The sequence below is a fragment of the Musca domestica genome, unplaced genomic scaffold (genome assembly GCF_030504385.1).
Source record: "Musca domestica strain aabys unplaced genomic scaffold, Musca_domestica.polishedcontigs.V.1.1 33, whole genome shotgun sequence".
NCBI classification, from domain to species: domain Eukaryota; kingdom Metazoa; phylum Arthropoda; class Insecta; order Diptera; family Muscidae; genus Musca; species Musca domestica.
Window position 1 is genome coordinate 9819662 of NW_026712312.1, and position 13250 is coordinate 9832911.

Below are 13250 nucleotides of genomic sequence, written 5' to 3' on the forward strand. Positions count from 1 at the left end.
TACTTTAAGCCAAATATGTGATGAGAAAACATTAGCACTCTTTGACATATGAGAAAATTATGCAACTTTCCGAGCATCTTGATGTGTGTGTGTGTGTGTAGATATGTTCATGTGTGCGTGAAAGATTGTATTGGGGATATGATATAACATCGGGAAATGGGAACATCGTGCAAACACGCGTGTTCTTGTCTCTCAATTTAAATCTGTGCAAAATGATAACTTCCGCATGTTAAACTGTTGAAAAATTAACTTGAACATACGCAATGGATACAAAAGCAATTACACTGTACACCATTTACATAGGGCTCGAAATTGGTCCTATGTTGTTTTTGACGTGAATCCAAAAAAAATGTCTTGTGTTTCTATTGAGCTTGCGATCATCCTTTGCGTAGGTTCTAAATATTCAAGATATCATAAAACTTTTCAAAAGAAGGAAGGAAATCAACATATTAATCAAATCGGTTATAGTTTTCAAGACACCTCTAGTTTTAACTATTCAGAACCCGTTATATGCAATAATATCTATGCTTGGACCGATGAAATCTATTACTAATTCCCAACATCCCAGAAAAAGTTTTTAAAGTTTTGTGCTAAATCTTCTGGGGACATATAGGCCAACATTAATATTTATAAGTTGATGGTATTACATATTTGATTGGGCCAAAAATTATGTAACACCTAGAAAGTGCTGAGTCGATCTAACTATATATGTCCGTCCATGTGTCGGACTGTCCATGTTAAATTGTATTCACGCTACAGGTCGCAATTATGGCCCGATACTCACAACATAGAAAATTTAGGTGGGGTTAGGGTCACAATAAAATCCTATTGTTTTTGGAGATGATCGCAAAATATATAGGGGTTGAAATGGACCAAAAACCAGCTGCTCTACATGTTGTAATTCTAGACCAATAGACGCGGAATTTAGCATGGGGGTAGAGTTTATTGCTGGGTAGAAGCCTACAATTTTTTTTAGTCATCGAAGAATATTGAAGGGAAAGGATTTTTGTCCATATTTTTTCCATATTTGACTTACAATTTTGAATTGTACATTTTCTAAATTGTTAACACCTAACAACACTATGTGTTGCATGAAATTGAAATTTTGCATTTTGGTTAGTTAAAATTTTTCTGACCTGCGGTCGGTTTACGGGTCACAATTAAAAACCAATCGACACAGAATTTAGTATGAGGAGACAGTTATGGACAGGTCAGAAGTTATTTTGGAAATTTAGTTTTTTGATGTGAAATTGTTTTGAATACCCATCAGCACGACAGAGAGGGATAAATATTGGACAAATTCCCCGGTCAATAGCCAAAGGTAATTTGTGCAGGACTGTCCGACATTATTTAAAAAAAAATGGTCTGAAATGGGTTTGGATCTAAGGAAGTGTTGTAGAGAATCACATGATCGGCCCCATCAGACTATAGCCTTTGCGTATTTGTTACAAGTGAAGTTGGTTGCAGCGTGCAGTTAAAGTATTAAAAATACAATGAAGTGGGTGGTATCTATAAATTTGGGCTATAGAGAAATGATGACCTTTACAGACAAAGTTCTGCCTAGGTGGTGTTGATTACAAACTACAAATATCAAATTTAATTACAATCCGTTAGAATTTGTGACTCAAAATACCGAATATTCGGAGATACCATTATGACGAGGCTATTGGAAAATGTGGACCCATGCGGATAATGTTATGCCATGGAACCTTTTACGAACTCTTAATATCGAAGAATACAGAAAATAGATCTGTTCGATTTATACTAGATCGGGAATACGCAAAGAGTCCTAGTTTTGTACGGGGTCTAGTCCCCACTGGGTTGTTTCGCGTGGAAACACTCGTGAGTTACTCCTATTTGAAAAATTACAGTCGAAGTCGAAAAGCTCGAAATCGAGTGAAAAAAATTATTTTGTTTCCTGGTTGTGTTTTTTTGTATGTATGTGGTGGAGAGTTGGGGTAGGGTGCCGTATGCAAAATCCAAGAAGAGGAAAACAGCAGAAACGATGGAACTGTGGATTTTGTGTGTGCAAAAGCAACAACACCAGAAACTAAGAGAGTTAAAAACAAGAGTAGAATATGCCCAATTTCGAGCGAATTTTACACCCACTCGAAAATGAGCAAGGCTTGATCGCTCTTATTGGAGTGACATCGAAAAATAGAGTATAGTAGACTTTTTTCTACTCCCTGATGTACTTCAACTTGAATTGAAGTAGAGAGAGAAACTCACTCTCCTCGCATTTCTGGAGTATGATTCTAAAAAAATATTCTACAGTGTAGCCTACATAACAACGGGTTTATTATGGCCCACATATCGCGATATTGTAAACATTCCTACACACATGCCTTGTCAAGCACACATATTTCTATGTTTGTGTGCCTATATGTGAAAGTGTGTGGAGTGAATTATGGCAATCATTTCTATGGCGCCACACAACAAATGACAATAAATAAACAAAATAGTTTCTTGTCATTGTTATAGGCATTTGTATGACAGAGAGATAGAGAGAAAGCAGAAGATGACACAAGGGGGGCCGAACAATCCAAGAATTAAGGAATTTCACCCTTTGCTATGTCGCTTTTATGGAATTGCTGTGATTAGATGTGAGTGTGTGTAAGGTTTTTTTCTCTATAATGTAATTCCAGTAACGAATTCCGTATACACTATTTGGAAAAATAAAAAACCTGAATCCCCCACACTTTCAGTTACCATGATATGATGTTTAAAATGGATAAAATAGTGATTTAAAACCTAGAACTCCCACAAAACTTGAAATAACAATATATTTTGAAAGTTTGACTCCAATATTCCCATTTTCGCGTTTAGGGGCAGAGGCTGCACTGGCGCATACAGCTAACTTCAAACGAATTTTCAAAAAATCATCAAAATTCCGAATATAGGGGGTTATATTCTAACATGGGGGTTATATGAACACGTGGACAATACCATCGACTTTGAATTCTATGCTGATCATGAATACATATATTTTATGGGGTCTACGATGCATATTTATAGGTTTACCAATGGAATAACAAATTTAAAATACGTGGGCAGCCGAATTGGTAATCGAATCGTAATTATAAATCGACCGAAAAAGAGATTCAATGTGATAGAAGTTGCGCTAGAGGTCTACTAATTATAGATATCTCTAAGATTGTCAATGGAAATAACACACAATCTGTGGAATTATTACTGAAGCAATCATTGGTTGAAAGGTTGAATGACGATAGAGGAACATTAATCCTTAACATTTATGAGAAAAGACATTTCAGGACTTCAATTCACAAACCTAGTTCGTCCACACTCTCACAAGTTACATACTTGTAGAATAGGCACATCTCGGCACGTGTAAAGGAATATTCACACATATTATCACGTTTTTCCAAGTCTTGACATCACGAACTTACTTCAACATTTTTCTGTCAATCGATGCTGATTTTTGTTACTCTCACTCGCTCGCTGTTCGCAACAAACATACATACGACCAGGAAGCCAAGTGTAATGGCAATGCACTCAGGCATGAGCCTTAAATTGTGTTGGTGTTCCTGGACACACATACCTATGCGAATATATTCCTGTGATTTTTGCAGCACTCTCTACTTCCTTGTGTTTGTTTCCTTTGGCGGCAGAGGTGTTAAATGTGTCACGTGCCAGAAAAGTAATTTCACTTTTATAAGCTCACATCTTGGTATGTGACAAAAGAGGACACACTTAAGTTTACACAAAGAAGTGGAACTGGAACTATAGCCCAAAAAGTGAAAAACAAGTTAGTAAATGATGAGCTATAGATGAGAGCCGTCACAAAAACAGTTTGATGGCCAGTCATAAACTTGAGTGTTTGTGCAAAATATCATGAAGAGATTTTAATTTATATGTCACACATCCTACTGTACAGATATATATATATATATATATATATATATATATATATATATATATATATATATATATTTAACACGGAATAACAAATTTGAAACCTGAACAGGACAGTTCAAACATTTGAGTTTCCACGATATTTTGTAATTTCTTCTACATTTCTTAAAGAAAGTTTGTCGTTGATATAAATCTTTATTTACTCAAGGAGTTTCATAACCCAGATACCGCATTTGTATATAGTATATTTTAAAAATATATAGTGTGCAATTTTATATTAAATTTCTTCACGAACTCAATAGTGGGCTTAACTCTTGTTTAGTAAAAATTCTTCAATTTTTTTAAATGTTTTCCAGTGATAGGTATTTTACCCTGATTTCGGAAAAATATTTTTTTCTTGGGGGTCGGACCCGGGACCCCAGATTCAAGACCCCGGACCCGGATATATTTCCCCGGATCCCGGACCAAATTTCCCGATATAGGCAATATAGGTTGGAAAGCTTATGAGAATACCTATCCAACAAGTGGTCACATAATTTTTAAGCGGTCGGAAGTTATAGTCAAATTATAGATTCTTTCAGGTTCAAAAATATCAAAACTTCATATTTATTTTTTGAAATATCTTTATAGGGGCGATAAATTGCTTAATTTAGGACAATGTTTAAAAATATATTTTTAAGCGCCCAAACTTTGACGATTGGATACATCAAATCATATTTGATTAAATACAGATAGTTTTCCCGAATGTCGCTTAATATCTAGGTAATATCTGAACTATGTCACTTTCATCCGATATTTTAAAAGAAGTTTTCTGCAAAATTACCTTTGAATTAAGGGGCTAGCATATTTTTGGGTAATTGGTAAAGATTTAATCAAAGAGTACGTAGGTAATGTGCGTCATAATATATTTTACCAAAATTTTTTTTATTATTTTTGCTTTTAAAGATCTAATAATTTTCCTTAATCTGCATTAAAAAAAAATATATATATTCTACACCACTCATTGTAATTGCCTTTCAAAGCACAGCTGCTTGCTAAACATTTATTTATTATAAAAAAATAATTAAATAGACATACATATATATATTCGCTTTGGTTAAACGTTCAATTTAATTCAAACCTAAAATTGCTATTCTCATATTTTGACTAGGAAAATCTCTTTTAATATAAACGCTAGATTCCATTACAAAGAGAGAAACTCATTTGCATTTATATGCAAATTGTTTTTCATATCCGGGTTTTCGGCTTTCTTTCATCCCTTAAGCTCAGCGCCAAGAACATGCTGCCCACTGCCTTTGTTTTGAAGCTGTAGCTGTTGTTGTTGTTGTTGCTTGCCTTGCAGACCAGACCCCGTCGCCTAAATGATTCATAGTCCAGTACTGTTTTGACCAAATAATTGTCCATAAATATATTCTAGTGGTTTTTGTGGGTGTATGAGCGTCTGCGTGTGTGTGTGTGTGTCCATGGTTGTGGATGATTAACGTCCGAAAACTAAAAACGCATTGGTGTGGGTTCTTAAAGCTATAACATTGAATTTTTAATTAAATAATAGACAATTTAAAAGCCGGATTTGATTGTAATAAAAATTGAATGAATTTAAATATTAAGAAGAGAAAAAAACGGAAAGTAGTCTGATCTTACATTGATATCAGCTGCTTCAAAAGAAAACGCTTTATTAGATTAGGAAGTAAGAAGCGGTAATAAGATGATATATCTTTGTTCTGAATTGCATGAATTACTATAAATGGATTAAGTCTAATTCCTGACATCATATCGCTCTTATGACGAACAAAGTTATAAATCCTCGTTTCCTGATCCTGGCTGAGAATTGTTATGCAATAACAATTCACACTCCTAGACCGAGAATATGTTGCTTTTAACTACTTACCTTATCGAATAACTTAACCAATAACTTAGAATCATTATTAAAGGCTGTAGCCGCAAATATCATTTTAGAAAGTAAAATTATTTACATCAGATCGGTTACCCCATTTTACATATGTTAGTATGTCTATATATTTTACTAGTCACAGCTCAGTTCGATTTATTTGACAAATTTGGCAGATTTTCAAGCTAAGGATGAAAGATATTAACATTTCCTTTGGTCTAATGATATTCGATCATCATTCGATCATTATCTGCAATTCCCAACTTACCGAAAGTTCCTTATATAAGTTGTAATCCCGTAAATTTGTGTTGTTTAAAAATATTCATATTTTGCAAATTTGCCTTATTTTATTTTTCTAATAAGCATACTGTGCCATTTTAGGTATAGCTTTCATATTATTCCACCAGCTAACACTAGTCATTTTTCACAATTTCCGACCAAATAATCTCTTATATTTAGCTTAAAGAAATATTTTCCGTCAATTATGCCAATTAGTGTATAATATAAAGTGTTAAGCTTTTGAGTATTTAAGCGTTTGGGGTTCTCAGATGATATAACTCAACTATTCAGCAGCAATTTACTTATTCCAATCCCGATTCCCAACCAAATGGACCACAATTCAGCATTTGGAATTCTTATCGAAGGAAAATTAAGATCCACGTTATTATATAGGATTTATGCAGCTATTTTGGTCAATTTAGGATTGAGACGCAACTACCATCGCATTATTTACTAATTTGATTTTTTTACTCTTTCAGTCCGAAATCAAAAAACAAAAAGATATTACAAAATACACAATTCTAATAGAAGTTAAACTGAAAAAATGCATGTGACAAACAAGTAAAAAATCACTTAAGGTCGATCGTGCCGAACTTTTAATACTCTCCATCATTTGGACGGAGTTTGAAAAATTTTAAAAAATTCCGCTTAAATTAAAACCGTTATATGGGGGGCTATACGAAGACGAGGGCAATTTGCTGTCATAGTTTGTAATTTTCCGTGAATAATGCCGCTAGAATCATGAAAACGCCAAATAAATGGAGGTATCGTTATGTAGGTGCTACACAATGGCGTGGACCTGCATACGAAATTTTTGTCATCGGCTGCAGTAACAATTACGAATTTAAGATACGAAATTTGAAACTATTCTTGCCTATAATGTCTTTTAAATCATAAAACTACCGAATATTGGAAGATAATACAATTCCGAAATTTAGTACAATTCCGAAAAATAATGACGCTAAAATCATAGAATGTCCAAATGTCTGGAGATACCGTTATATGAGGCGTATACGAAAAGATAGCGTGATGGCAGAGAGGGACAGATAGATAGACATCGCTAAATCGACTTAGAATTTTAAGCTGATCCGGAATATATTTTTCCTAAATACTAATTGTGAGCCAAATCATAATATCTACCCAAATAGAATAATTTTTGGATCAATCTTTGTATTTGTTGAATTGCAAGAGAGAAAATGCAGTCAACAGTCCTGGGGAAAAATAATAATAATAAAATTCCAATTAGCATTGCTGTACTTTTGCTAATAACTTTTTTAGCAAATAATTTGTGAAACATTAAAAAATTTAATTTGCTTTCTGAAGCTTTGTTTACATCGCATCGTGTATACTGTTGCGAGTTTTCACGTAAACAGTTCACTGAAACGATTCCATTCTACCTGTGTGCTTTTGCATTTGTTGTAGCTAAAATTAGCCAACCAAAACAATAAAATACAAAACACGAAACTCGGGACTTCCTCACTGGGTTTCGCCCAAACGAAAGTGCAACGTTAAATGTGGACAAGTGGAAGTATTTATGGGTCATACACCACCACTGCACACACACGCACGCACACATACATACACCGAATTCGATAAGCATCCATACGCATTGTTATAACAGAGCCCAGAGGACTAGAAATAAAGCCACGAACAGGCAAACAAGCGAACGACTAACAATGCCAAGCTCTCAATACAAAATAAATTGAGTTATACCCAGTGAGGGAAACACGACGGAACAATGGAAAACGATGTTTATCTTCGAAAAGAAAACGAAAGTGGAACAAAAAGGAACTGTGGAGAATGCTATCGAGTGGAGACAGGATAATTCGAAGTAGAAATATACAGTGTGAGAGAAAATTCGTGTGTTGGAAAACAGCTGATTGCGGCACAGCTAACGGTAAACGCTTGAAAATGAAACAAAACTTGAAAGAGAAACCATAAGAGTGTTTTCGAAGTAAATATTCAATGAGAGGCGGAAATGAAACATACGCAGTTTCAATACGTGAAGAGATGTATATTTCTCTCTGCCAGCGCCCATTTTTTATTGAGGAAACACAGCATCCGGCGTACAGATGTCGCTTCAACGACCATATAACACATCAAAGAACAAATTTTTTGGATGTTTACGTTATTGAGAGAGATAAAGAAAGAGAGAGAGAGAGTGAGCTGGAGCACGCAATATGTGATGGAATTTTTCAAACATCCTTTATTCGTCCATCCACTTTGTGAGTCAGTCAAAACATTGAAATGTGATTCTTGGTCTCCTCACTCGGACGGATTTTACGCAATTCGGTCGTTTCGCATTGCTCCTGGTGTCTCTGGCACTCGTTGTGTGGGCCACAGCTGAAAATGAAACACATTGAGCTCGTTTATTTTGTCAGATGTTAGTTTGAAAAGTACTTTCGTATGGATCGGTACAGTGAGGTAATTTTTTTCGTTACTAGCGCCAATGTTGAACATATAAAGCTTCACACACAAACACACACCCAGAGTTGAAGGAAAACAATCAAAACAACTGAAGATAATTTGCAAAAGTTGATATGTACAAGCAAAAAATAAAATCAAAAAATAATTCCAAAGTAAATCAAAGAAAAATAATTGTGAATAATAGTATTAAAAAAGGCTTATCGTTACATCCCGTATTATAAAGTTCGCGGTTTCGTTGTCTAATGTAAACAACGCCATAACCGTTTCCAACACAACTTTTTCTTTAGATCGAGTAATAAAATATCCTCTCGTTCGGTATTTGTGAAGTTCTGTGTCCAACTATGGTCGAATATTGTGCGTGTTCTTTGCTAAAAAGTGTTTAATCGAAAATATCCGGATTTAGCACGTTCCTTTCGTAAATTGTTGATGTACTGACAAGGGAGATGTCCGACATAACAATGAAACAATAGTACGGACACAGCCAAAATACCTCAAATCAAATGAACGTTTACATCGCTCCTCATATGTCTCGCCATTGGGGCATGGCATAGTAAGCGCCAATTTGTTGGTAAATATCAAACACCATCACACTGCCGTCAATAACTGCCACCTCTGCAAAAATTTTCCCCACCCCCAACCACCCATTCACGACAATGCTCGTGCGAAAATAAGTGTTACGTTGTAAAAAGCCAAAGAAAAACGTGCACACTAAGCAAAAATAAAATGTTAAGTAAAACAAAAGTACAGCGCGATTAACGAGAGTACAAAGTGAAACGAAATCAGAAGGCATCCCGAGCAAAACTAAGGAGGAGACGCATACAAAAAATTACGAAATAAAATTGTTATAGGTATTTTTCATAACGTGAATTGGATTAGTAATCATCTCTACGAGACGGAAATAGACACACACACATACGCGTAAACGTTAACGCGTAGGGACGAACAAGAATCAAGCCGACATAAGTGTGTTGGTAGGTGATAAAAAAAAAAATAAAAAACTCAACAACAACAACACAAAAGGAGGAACGGCAACTTAATCAACCAAAACGAAGCCGAGATACACGTTTTTGTTTGGCATTAACTTTGATAGCTGTTGCTGAATTCGGAGTTATCATCGCTGCCGAAGGAAGAAGGTAAACATATAGTATGAAATTATGAAAATACACACACACACATTCATATGCACATCCTTGATAATATCGTTTACTCGCTCAAACCCAACAACTGACATAACGCATAAAATATATATTATGGGTTGTTTGTTGGTAACTTAGTGGCATAAAGTTGATCCTTTATTGTACTTTGAATTCCCCCTCCATCCCCCCCAACACCAAGTTTGTCTTTGGAGAGCTCTTAACATTTTATTGACATTAACGTTATGAAATGGCAAACAAAATAAAAAACGTTTGCTCGTTTGCTTAGGCAAACACTTGTCTCATTCGAGTGTTGCTATTTTGAAAATTGAAAGATGAAAGAGTTAAGATTGGCGATAAAAATGTTTCATTCTTTGCGACTTCAATGGGACAAGGGGTTTCATTCGCATGCGAAATCAAATAAAGCACAATCGGTCACTGAAAATCATGCTGCTACCGCTTTGGTGCAGTGAAAATGTTTGCTAATTATTTCAACTAGCTACAGACACATCGCCATTGAAGAAATTAAATGCTTTGATGGACGTGGTAGCACTGCCCTCGTACTATGAAACACATTTAAAATATCCAATTAAGAAACAAAAATGAAAACAAAATTGGATAACAATATAATCAATAAAATAAACCCAACTCTTTTTTGTTGTTCTTTTTGGTAATTGGAAAGATCTATCAAAAGGCATATCATAAAATGTCTCGTTTGAAGTAATTCGAGATTGGTCTAAGCTCATTTTACTAAACAAAATGGCAGTGGAAGTCGAAAATGTTATTGACATTTTGTATACCAAAAGAAGTTTATCATAAACACTTCAATTCTGAGTCTCCAGTAGATCCAAACGAAGTTGGTGCCGAAATATATTTTATCTACTGTTTTCAATAGTCTCTTTGTGTAGGAAACATCTGCGCAAGTAGCTACATAGCTACGATTGAAAAAATATGGTTTTGGATCGTAAAATTTAGTATATGTATACAGATATACGATTTATGTTTAGATTCGCTGTAAAATAAAAGCTTGCTCGGTATAACAGAAAAAACCTGATCGATCGAGTTGTTTATTTAAACGTCATGGCTTCTAAGAGAATTCTTTATAAAAAAGTTGAAACTATTTTAAACGGCTGTAAATATTTAGTTTTGGACTTGGACTCGACGTTTTCTTTTTAAGAATAATAAATGTATGGGTTGTAGGTAAATAAATATTAGACTGTGAAAAATAGGGTTCTAAAAGAAAGTTGCTCTAAGAAGCGGATATTACCTTTTAAACGTCCAAATATATGGAAAAAAAAAATTCCAAAAATTGTTGTACATTTCAAAACCAAAAAAATTGCAATGATTTTTGGTACATAGATAAAAAATATGCTGATTTCAAGTATGTTCGCGTTATTAGGAGTTGTTACAACGCTTATTTTTCCTCTGTCTTCTACCATGAAATAATTGAGACATATGTTCGTTAGATGTTAACTAAATTACCGCTTAAATATCAAAATTTCGCGAGATATACAAAGAAATATGAAATTAACAAAGTTCCTTTCTTCTTGAAAACGAAAAAAATTAAAGTGAAATGCTTGAGTTCATCTTGTTTTTACAAAAGTTCATGCAATAATTGATATATATTTTGTGAAAAAACGATTTTATGACCACCGTAAAATTGGCACAATTTCCACAAAGTGAATTTACTTTTTATGCGCATTGAAATCCATTGATCACTATTAAGTAATACATGATTCTATGCCATTTCAGTGCAATATACCAAGAACCCTAGAAATGCTACCACGCTCAAATTTTAGAAAAAAATGCATTGTATCTCAATATGCGGTAGGGTTTTAAAACATTTAATAGAATTAACAATTAACGGCTCATGTAAATTTTGAATCCAAAAAAAACGTTTGCACGCAATTTTCATTTCGAGAGCAAATTTCCTATAACAATCATCTGCATGAATTATTTATTAAAATATGCGAAATCGCCAGTTAAATAATCATATAATAAGCATTTTAGCAATAAGCTTATTTTTTGGCTTCAAAATGTCTGTATCCGTTTTGGGCGGGAAGGATTATATATTAGTAACTTTATCTCCGAAATGTATTCTTGAATTTTGTCGTTGGTTATTTGGAAAATATAACATTTCGTCACATTTTACTTTTATATTTATACCCTCCACAATAGCATGGAAGGTATATTGGGCTTGTCATTTCGTTTGTAACACCTTAAAATATACATTTTAGATCCCACATGTTTGTGTTGGGTCTGCAGGACTTTTGGTATTGAAAATCAGCTACATATGTCAATATGGGTCTGTGTTTTGGTATGGTCCCCATATAACTGTACCGCCACATATTCGGTATTTTAGAGGCAATGTTTCCAATTTGAAGTAAATATCGTAATGGCTTTGACAAAAATAGTCCCCAATATAACAGCAACTCCCTATAATCGGTGTTCTTATGATTTTATAAATATTATCCAAGAATTTTTTTTTGGTTTTTAGAAAATTTGCCAATTCTTTCCAAATGGGGGGGGTTTGTATTCAAAATTCGGCCGAACTTACTGCTTTTCACTTGTTTACAATAATATGACCACATCTTTCTTCTTAGATATTTTTTATTTCAATACGAATATTCAGACGTATTGATTATAATATGATTTTGGATTAAAAATTTCAAAATAAGCACAAACATGGGTTCAAGTTATTTTAGTTATTTTTCCATTCAATGTGCTGTAATTGAACATTTAAAATTATAAAAGATAGTTGTGCAATTCTATAACTACACAACGAGAAAATATCAACTATTAGTGATGACCGCAAATTAAAAATTTAATATGAATCCGTATGTTTGCCGGTAGCATTAATTAATGTATACTTCTTTTGAGACATACCATAAAGATTGGACATACCATATATCTTATTTATACTTAATATAATGTAAGTACAACTATAACTAATTTACAAAAGAATTGAAATTTTTTTTCGATTTTTTTAGAGTAACAATTATTTAAATAAAATTTGCCCTTCAAAGGAATGGTCTGTCATATTCCAAATATTCGGATATGCGAAGTTTGAAGTTTAATACAAGATATGTATATTCCAAATTGTTATCCTTTTTGGGGGTGGTACTAGAACGATTGGGCCGATATTGTGCATCTTCACACCTGCCCTAGCACCCATGCATATTATAGAATATGCACAAAATCCGAAAACATTTTATTTTTCTATGAGGTAAATTATTTTCTTTGAAAATGTTGACCTTTTGTCAACATAGACCTACATGTCCATTGGAGTACACCGACAATAACATTACGATGTACAAGTTTGGACGAATTCCGATGCTCCCTTCGAAAGTTATCCTGCGTTCCATCTAGACATACGGATGGTCCGCTCTAGATCGACTACAAATGTCCAGAAACAGATTTGGCACAAAGAAACCTAGAGTCGAACCCCGATGATTCCATGAGGCCGTATCAAATGACATATGTCCTATTTAGCCATATGATTAAGTGTGCAAGATATGATTAGGATGTTTAGAAATTTTTAATACGTGGCATGATTTTCGAATGCTTCAGTATTTTTCCAGTAATAAATTGACATTATTCTTGAATAAGCATGACTGTTTTGAAAGAACTAAACATGTATCGAAATAAAT

The 13250-nt window shown here is 34.0% G+C and overlaps 1 protein-coding gene across 1 annotated transcript in view; it reads left to right on the top strand.

Annotated features, from left to right (window-relative positions):
- Positions 1-8445: 8445 nt before the first annotated feature.
- LOC101893062 (uncharacterized) overlaps positions 8446-13250 on the top strand; it is a 149149-nt gene continuing 144344 nt past the window's right edge. Inside the window, exon 1 of the mRNA XM_005176853.4 lies at positions 8446-9600. The gene's annotated coding sequence lies outside the window, so the exon portion shown is untranslated. The remainder of the gene's footprint in view (positions 9601-13250) is intronic.